Source organism: Silene latifolia, chromosome Y (assembly GCF_048544455.1).
Source record: "Silene latifolia isolate original U9 population chromosome Y, ASM4854445v1, whole genome shotgun sequence".
NCBI classification, from domain to species: domain Eukaryota; kingdom Viridiplantae; phylum Streptophyta; class Magnoliopsida; order Caryophyllales; family Caryophyllaceae; genus Silene; species Silene latifolia.
In genome coordinates, this window is record NC_133538.1 from 281,705,403 (window position 1) to 281,715,050 (window position 9,648).

The 9,648-nt window shown below is 42.4% G+C and overlaps 1 non-coding gene across 1 annotated transcript; it reads left to right on the plus strand.

Annotated features, from left to right (window-relative positions):
- The first annotated feature begins 947 nt into the window (after positions 1 to 947).
- LOC141636375 (small nucleolar RNA R71) lies at positions 948 to 1,054 on the plus strand. The gene has a single exon (XR_012540992.1). It is a non-coding gene; the product is annotated as a small nucleolar RNA R71 (small nucleolar RNA).
- Positions 1,055 to 9,648: the final 8,594 nt, after the last annotated feature.

Here is a 9,648-nt window from a genome sequence, read left to right on the forward strand (position 1 = left end):
ATATAAGGGACCTCATCAACAATAATGGGCACGTCTTTCTCAAGGATTTGTAGGTCGGGATTCACATAAGAAGTACCACTCCTCAGCTGAATCACATTAGCTTGCTCATGAGCTTGTTTACCTTGAGGAGGAAGACCTACGGCCTGTTTTGATGGGTTTTGAAGTGGCATCTGAGCCACTTGATTATCTAGCATCTTGTTATGGGCAATCACCAGAAATTTGAGCCGTCTCGCCTTTCACGCATTAACAAAGTTTGTTGCAAAAGATTGCGCAACTCTGCCATCTCATTGTTCGGAGCTTGTTGAGGAATTTGTTGAGGAGTTTGCTGAGGAGGCTGTTGATATTGATTGTTGAACTGCTGGCCTCCTTGATTTTGCCTTTGATACCCCCCTTGTTATTGATTACCGTGATTGTTGGGAGGGATATAAGTATTCTTTTGCGGTTGTGACTGCTGCGGGTTTTGCACATTCTGACTAGATCATTGAAGGAACAGATGTTCCTTCGTTCTTTCATTGTAAAAGTTGGAGAAAGGTGTACCTTGTGCACCTTGTCTGTAAGCCTGAAAGGCATTAACCTGCTCCAATGTGCTCATACAATCAGCTGCACTGTGACCATCTAAACCGCATCTAGCACAATTCTCCTCTACTTGCTGACTCATAGCATGAACTCTCTCCTTACTACCCAATGATTGGGTAGTCTTTATCTCTGCAATCTGGGCAAAAATAGTCTCCAACTGTGCTGCCAGGGAACTATCAACACCGGTACCTCGCGTGCTTCCCCTAGGATTTCCATACCTTGCGGTATGTGTAGCAATCTGATCAATCAACTTCCACGCGTCACCATCATTGGTGTTGTCTTGAAACCTCCCATTAGCAGAAGAATCCAAAAGGGCACGATGATCGTCAAATAACCCGTTATAAAACTGGTTTCAAAGGAACCACTTTGGGAAACCATGATGGGGAACTGATCGAACTAAGCGCTTGAAGCGAGTCCAAGCTTCATTCAAATCTTCAGTAGCTCCTTGCTTGAAACTAGTAATTTGATTTCTCAGAGCATTAGTCTTTTGAGGTGGGAAGTACCTCTTGTAGAAAGCAAGAGCCAATGAATTCTAGTCTGTAACTCCTTCAGTATCCATATCCATATCTCTCAACCACTCAGCAGCTCCATCTTTCAGGGATAAAGGAAAGAGCACCTGCTTAACCTGATCTTGTGTCACTCCAGCTGTTAATGGGATAGAACAGCAGTAAGTGACAAATTTCTCCATATGTGTCGCAGGATCCTCAGCAGCTGTCCCTCCAAACATATTTCGTTCCACCAAATTGATATAAGATGGCCGAATCTCAAAAGTTCCATTGGTAGTAGTGGGCAGCTTAAATCCTTGTGGGATAGAATCTAAGGCCGGCTCAGAGTGACTGGCTAGAGTAGGCATGATGGGAGTTTTGGGAATTTCAGTTGTAACTGGAATTTCATGAATAGGAATTTCGTCCTCTTCCTCTTCGTAGGACCGATGGGCTGTCTCAGTTGAGCTCGCCGTTTTGACGTCAAGTATACTCAAGTCTTATACTTGACCCACTTCTTGATTAAATTTCCGTCTGTAGCGAAAAGTCTTCTGTGGTTCAGGATCAAAAGGAATAATCTCGGACCTATTAGACCTGGCCATAAACGGAACTAACAGGAAAAGTGTGAGAACGGTCTCAAGGAACTGGGTTCCCTGAGACAAAAAGACAAAATAAACACAAACAGACTAAACAATTGTTGCCTCCCCGGCAACGCGCCAAATTTGATGTGGCTAAAGTCGTATCACCAAACCAAAGTAAATCAATCTCAGGACTAACAAGAATAGCTAGCAGTAAGACAGGTATCGAATCCACACGAAGGCGGTGAAAGCTAAGTCTGTAAATATTTAAGCTGTCTAAGTAACCGATTTCTGGGGGTTTGTTTTGTTTTGATTCTAATAAACTAATTGCAAGTAATTAAATGAAGGTTTTAACGATAATATTAAGAATCTAAGATTTACGGTTCACTAGGTCAATCAGTCGGGGATTATCAATCAATTGCTAAATCTATCAAGTTGTTTAAGGTCATAAGATCGGTCGATACAATTATGCCCTTTAGATCGATTCTAACATGCGGTCGCTATAATTAGATACAATCTATTTGATTATCGCAGCCTATATTAATTCTAACCCGGTCGGCGATAGGATTAATTCGCTAAACTAATTAATAACTCAGGCCTCAAGTTGATTATCTAGAAGAAGTACAATAATCAAACAACAACTTAAACGATATCAATAGCAATTAATCGATCTTCCCTTTTAATTAACCTAGATCCCGTTCATCCTAAATGAGGGAATTAGCTACTCATAATGATAACAACAACAACAATGATTAAGAATGAAAACATGATTGAAAGCATGAAACAATAATCAATGAACATAAAACGGTGAATGATTAATTAATGAGGAAAGATTAGTACCGTCACAAAGAAGAAATTACGGTTCTAAAGAAAGTATCCAGCAGTATGAAAGTAAAATAAAGCGTAATTCAACAATAAAACACGAGTTTCTAATTTATAACAAAAGATAATCGTTTTAGGAAAATCCGGAAATAAGCCCGCCAGAGAGGATCCTTGATCGAGCCAGAGGTGACTCGATCGAGGACAGCTGCTCGATCGAGCCAGTGGTGACTCGATTGAGGAACCATCTTCAAAGACTTTTTCTTCTCTTCTTTCTCTTCTAGCCTTCGTGCTTCCTCGTTTCTCATGCCATGCTTCGTGTATTCTTCTATGCCCTCTCCGCCATGCTAATCTTAGCTTGATCATACTCATAACGAGTCATTTCTGCATCAAAAAACAAAATAGAGGCAGTATCGACAATTCATTGAAATAAGGCATATAAATGATAAAATAGGCACGAAACGTTATGTAAAATGGTATAAAGGGAGCTATAAAAGTATATATGAAAGTGATACACCAGGTGGAGGGCACGGTTAATTTTCCCAAGGCCTGCAGTAAGGCCTGTCGATGCTCAAAGGACATTGCGATCAGTTGCCAAATTGAGATTTCGGCTTTTGCTTTCTGGAGCTGTTTCAGGATTGAGTTCTCGGGGGCCTTTGGTTGAGTTTCCACCTCTGGGACGATTTGGTTATTCGTTGTTGGAATGACCGTTGGATTATTCGGGTTTTGATAGGGACGTCCGGATCGGGTGAGATGTCCGATTTCTTTCGTCCGCTTCTCCTTCCCTGGGAGGATATAGACATCCTCAACATCATCCCTCCATACGCCGTTAATTTCAGATTCTCGAGGATACCTTGGAGGGGTATTCCTCGGTGGGTAGTTCTTGTGGGAAATATTTTTGTTAGGGCGATTTTTATGGGGGTGGTTATTTTGAGGGTAGTTATATTGAGGGTGATTATTTTGAGGGTGATTTTCGTGAGGTCTATGCTATAATGGTCGTGGGAGCAATCCATCCGGGGGTGGGTAGTTTTGAATGCTTAGGGAATTCTCCCTTGGGCGCGGTGTTGGGGGATTGAAGATGAGTCGACGGTAGGCGTCGTCGAGTCGGGTGATTCTTTCAGAGAGGCTGGCTATGGCCTCTTCAACTTGCTGAAACATAGTGAGCATAGTGGCAGCACTAAACACAAACACTCCATCTGAACGATCCTTTTCCAAAGCATTCACCTCGTCGTCAATTGGCAGGATGAGGTGAGAGCAGTCTAGGGTTGGCTCATCGTCAGAAATGGCGTGAATCCCCAGAGGATTCTTTAGATTCGGCTTAGTTGGTGGGGGTATAGGCAAATCTCCCTTCTCAATCATGTCTTGAATGAGGTGCTGGAGTTTGAAACAATTTTCGGTGTCATGCCCCTTCCCTCGATGATATTGACAGTAGGCATTGGGGTTCCAAAATCGGGACTTCTTGGTGTCGGTCGGATCCGGGGTGGGTCCGATCGGTTGTAGCTTCCCTTGGTCCATGAGCCTTTTCAGGGCACTTGCATAGGTCGACTCTATGTTGGTGAACACTCTTTGGGGTCGCTCAGTTTTCTTGGCAGATGGTTCGACGAGGTTGACCTCATCAATCTTGTTTGTCTGACCGTAAGGGCGAGATTCGGTTGAGGTGGATCCCTGGTAACCCCTGCCAGTGGTCTTTGCTAAGACACCCTTTCGGAGGTCGTCCTCAATAAGTGTCCCCAGAATCTGTAGATCTTGAAAAGTTTTGATATTTTGATACCTCAGTAGGTTGGCATAAACCTGGAGGAGATTGTTGACAAACTTTTCCACCAGAGTTGATTCACTTGGCTTACTGACCAATTGAGTACTCACCCTCCTCCAGCGGGTTAGGAACTCAGTGAACCCTTCCTTGTCATTTTGGGTTAACACCTCGAGAGTACGGGTGCTGGCCTGGATTTCGACGTTGTCGGCATACTGCTTGGCAAACTCAACTACGATCTCATCCCAAGTAGTAAGGTTTTTCGGGTCCAAGGAGTAGTACCATTGGCGAGGAATCGGCTCCAAAGAGGATGGGAAGATCTGGGTAAAAAGCTCTTGTTTGACCCCCTTAATGGCCATGTAGTCCTTGAAAGCACGGATATGGTTGAGTGGGTCCTTCACACCCCTGAACTTAGGCACATCAGTCAGGGTGAAGTTGTCAGGTAACTGGTCCTCGACAGGCTCGAACCTTCGGTTGTTCTCAAGATGGATATTGTTACCCCGGGCTAGGAGCTGTTCTTCCAAGAGTTTCAGTCTCTTCTCAGTTTAAGTCAGAGGTGGGGTATTATGTTACCAGTTTCCTTGTTCTCCAGGGCGTCGATACGGGTCTTGACGCGATCCAGGGTGACCTTAAGAGCGGTAAGCAGGCTGGCTAGCTGATCAGTTGTGACATCTCTGTTGTTATCATTGTTGTTGTTGGACGAAGCTGAAGACGGGGCCATGGCTCTGAGGCAGAAAAACAGCTCACATTACAACTCAATCCGACACGGTTCTAAGACTGAACGTAGACAACACAAAGGACGAGACAAAGATCTAACTCGACAAGACGGGGCGATCGTGTGTGGTCCCTCCGTGCTGACTCGATTTATGTTGTGACGGTGTTTGACCGAACCTTTGACACGAGTCCAATATGACGGCGTAATGCCATTGGATGGGTCTCATGGTGAGACGACTCATAAGTAAAGACCCATAAGTACGTTTGCTTTGACTCGATAGACACGAGGCGGAATTGGAATGGTGGACTGAAGTTTTCGAAAATAGGAATTTTCAAAAAGATTCATTTGTCGCTTTAATGGGCGGCTTCCGAAGATAGAGATCTCCGCAAGTCGATCAGTTGAAAGGGTTGTCTTAAGTTTATTTTTAAAAGACGGTTTGAGTTTGAGTCGGGTCGGGAAACAGTGCATTGTCTCCCAAGACGGTTTTTGAAATTCAAAATCGTATGTCTGGAAAATCGAGTTTGAAATGTTTGAAGAGGTCTCGGGATGGTCCTCGGGATCCCGAGAGTGTCTCGAGAAGAGGGTGTGTGCTTTTCTCGGGTTTTGAAAGAAAGCCATTGTCGGCGCAAAACGGGTTAAAATCCGTGTCTAGACGCGGCGATTATAAGGGCGTAAAAAGGTGACTCGAAATGGTTATACAAAACCGGGTTTGAAAATCATCATTATGACGGCCTAGAAAGGCGTGCTGAAATGGTTATACAAAACTGAGTTTGAAAATCGTCTTTACGACGGCCTAGAAAGGCGTGTTGAAATGGTTATACAAAACCGGGTTTTAAAATCATCATTACGACGGCCTAGAAAGGCGTGTTGAAAAGGTTATAAAAACCGGGTTTGAAAATCGTCATTACGACGGCCTAGAAAGGCGTACATCGGTCGGCGAAAGACCGAGGTTTGAAATGGCCATTATAAAGGCGCGAAAAGGGAGTTTTTGAAAGTTTGAAAATGACACGGAAGGACTTATGATCAAGTAGCACATAAGCACTCAGAGTTTCATTATATTATGCATTATGCTGACACTGGTTTTGGCTTAGAAGGGTGGGTTACACACCAAGCAATCAAACCCCGATTTGCGAGAGGGATACTAATCCAAACAAAAATGTGTAAGGAGGGTGCCCTAGCCTCGAGCTCGAAAGTGATGAAAGCTCTTTGACGAAACAGAAATGTGTGACGTCAATGGTATGTTTGACTCAATCGGGATTCAAAACGCAGGGATGAGAAAACTCACGCCGACGAAATGAGCCAATTGGTCGAAAAGGGTTAGGTTGTGGGCCCGGACAAGGAAACCCGACCGTGACCTTAATATCAATACATTCCAACCAAGACCTCATTCGAGTCTCACCATCTAGGGATCACAAAGATGTAAGTGTCCTAGTTTTCCCCAGAGGAGTCACCAATCAGTGGACATAGCCACCTACACGCCAGGCCAATCTGCGGACGTATAGCGGTCTTTTTGAAAGCCACGCTCGGCGGCGTAAAAATGCTTTCGACCGGATCATTTTAGATCGGTCGGTTTTGTCTCGGTAAGGGTCTCGAAACGATTAGAGATGTTCGGAGTCGCCACCAAGCATTTGTGGGATGCCTGGAACCCGTTCGAAATCCACTTTATAACTCGGTCAAATTGAAGCACAAAGCAGCGTTTGACATAGGTTCTAAAGATAAGGAAATCGTCCCTCTTTAGCATCCTATCTCTAGAATGACTCTCGTATGCCCTGGATAAGATCGTCCACTATCCAAAGTTTCTGAGTAAGAGGTGAAGGTAAGTATTGGGAAGCCCTTTAATCAGACACCCAATCCCGCCCGTGTTTAGCGGCCTCTACTGATCGATCTTGGTTGGTTGAATGCAAAAGTTGATAAAACGGTTTAAATGCATGAATGAGCATCCAATGATTTAAACCTAACATGTGAGAGCTTTCTAAGTCGGTTGATTTAATCCAAGTATCAAGTATAAGATGTCGAGTTGGATTAATGATTGATTTGCATGCAAGACGGAAACTAAACATCCATTTACCGTATTAGGTTTAGGGTGCATAACATGATCCATTTGTCTTAATAAGGCATTTTGCAAATATGGTTTGAATAGTCATCTGATCCTTCCTATATCCGGGTTAACCGGAGTCGGAATCGTCCTAGACTAATGCTGGAAGGGAACAGGCCCTGTACCAGATGGCTATATGAGGCGCGACCCAGCCGGCGGTGTAAGGGGCCTCCCTCTGGTTTCGAAAATGAGAAATGGGGAGCCTGTTTAGGCACGGATTAGCCCACGGTTTATGTGCCGTGTTCTGACGTTTTAGAAAACGTTATAAAACGTGTTGAAAATGGGTGTTTAAACCCGGTTTGGTTTGAAGGGGTCGTTTAGACCGCATTTGTTGATTTGAAGAACTAGACTCGAACAATCATCATTATTTGATAATATCCGGTGTCGGGTTCGATTTGTCAAACTTGACATGAATAGTTTTGAAAATGATTATGGACTAATTTTTTTAAGTCCATTTGAATGTAATTAGTCGATACTCGTCATCGTATCCGGGTTAAAATCCGGCATGGTATGTAGAACCAATGATGATTTTGTGTTGGTGACTAATATGTTTGTTTGAAAATGTAAAGAAATGAAATAAAAGGCTTTTAAAATACCTTTTAAATGTCATTAACCAAATATTATCACCGAAACACGGATTTAACCGTCATGGTATGAGGAACCAAGGGTGAAAAATGTTTTATGGTTAAAACATGTGAAATAAAACAATAAAGGTTCGAAAATACTTGAAATGGTGAAAACCGATTACAAATATGAAAAATGGATTAAGGGAAATGACGAGAAAAAACACGGTTGATCTCTGGTCTGAGCACCCCATTTAGGCGCGGGCCAGTTGGCGACCTAAGGGGCTTCTGCCTCAGACCAAAAACCAGTTTTGGCTCGTTTATTCCATGTTTTTGTTCATGTTATGCATGTTTTAGCATGTTATAGTCATGAAACAAATTAAAACATAATAAAAGAGGATTTTTACACCCTTATACTTACATGTTTGGTTATGGCGAGTGACCGACGTAAGCGTAACAACTCGTTTGATCGGAAAAAACTCGGTTTAAAACCGTTTTGGTAAGTAAAAAGAGTGTTTTAAAAGTTTAGTGATGGTGTAGTGGTCGAAATGGTCGGTCAAGTGATTTAATGCACGATGACGGTACCAAACAATGTGTAAGGCTCGTGTTTACGATCGGTAGATCGTAAATACGCGTCGGATTGTGACTTTAGAAGTCGAGTCGAGAATTTTAAGGGAGAAAAGAGGGGGGGACACTCGCGTAAGTCTCAAATGGGTGGTATTTGAGGGGTATTTATAGGAGAATGAGTGGTTGTGTGATTTTTGAGCGACGTGGCCACCTGGGCTGCTCAAAGAGGTGCGAGCCACGTCGCGGGTCTTCGAGCTGTGTTGTCACTTTCACAACAAACACAATCATGATTTGTTCTATCCTAGGTTTTATAGTCACATGTTTGGTACTTGACCAACATGAATCCGGGAAAACTTAAGGTAGAAGGTTTGAAATGTTTGTTTTTTGTGGTTGACTCGGTTTGACTCGTTGTTGGAGTGGGATTTGAATTTTTGAGTCGGTTTTTGGTCCGGTGCCGGTTTTGACTCTAGTTAGTGTCATTGCGACCCCGTCGTCGTGCATTAAACACTCCAGGTATTTTTGAAATGTTTTATTTTCGAAATCGTTTTAAATTTTCCGACGTAAAGTTGTACACAAACTGTCGATCAAACGCCGCGATTCCAAAACATGTTGTAGTCCGATTATCATCGGGTGTTTGCTGGAGTCTCAGCAGATACTCGGTATCTACACTTACCAGCAAACCTACGCCGGTTCCCATCTCCTATATAAACAAGCACATACACACCAAAAAAGAAGACGGAAAACATAAGACCCATACACGGTTCGAAACCCTAGAATTTGCCCTCCATTCTCACGTTAAAAAGCAACCCTAAAGTCCTCTCATACCCAGAAACAAAACACAAAGTTCATAAAGAGGATTAGACAAGCATTAGAGCATCGATTTGCTCTCTTGTTTGTGTTTTCTCGCGTTTTAGACTGCTTCTGTTCACATCCAATTCACGTTTTTTTTACAATTGTTTTTGGTCTGATTTTTTGTTAAAAATCAAATCTTTGGAGTTTAAGGATTCCAGAACATCTTTCGGATATAAATTTGAGTAAGAAACGAAGTCACAATCTTCATTTGAAAATCGCTGCACGAAGTGCCTTTTACGCGAGAAAATTGTTTTTGTTTTCGAAATTGATTTTGTTAAATTGTTTCGATTTTTGTTTAACAATTGTCGAAGAGGCGCGTTCTAAGCAACACTTGAATACGGGATCCTGAGTGGTGTCCAGGTTTACATGTAAGTTGAGGGTGCACAAAATCCCGACTCATCTCCTCTCCTTTTGCTTGTGTGGTACACGGTCTAAGGGCCTTTTATTTACTTTTTATTTCGTCTTTTAATTATCGTCTCATATTTCGTAATTATGATGATAATAATGGTTAATTGCTGTTTAGATTAATAGAATGTTACTCATATATTTGTTTTTTAATTTATGACGATAACATGTTTAATTAGAATAATTTCATGTTTTAATTATAAAAAGAATCAACTTGCTTTTAAATTGATTAAAATAACATTTTAA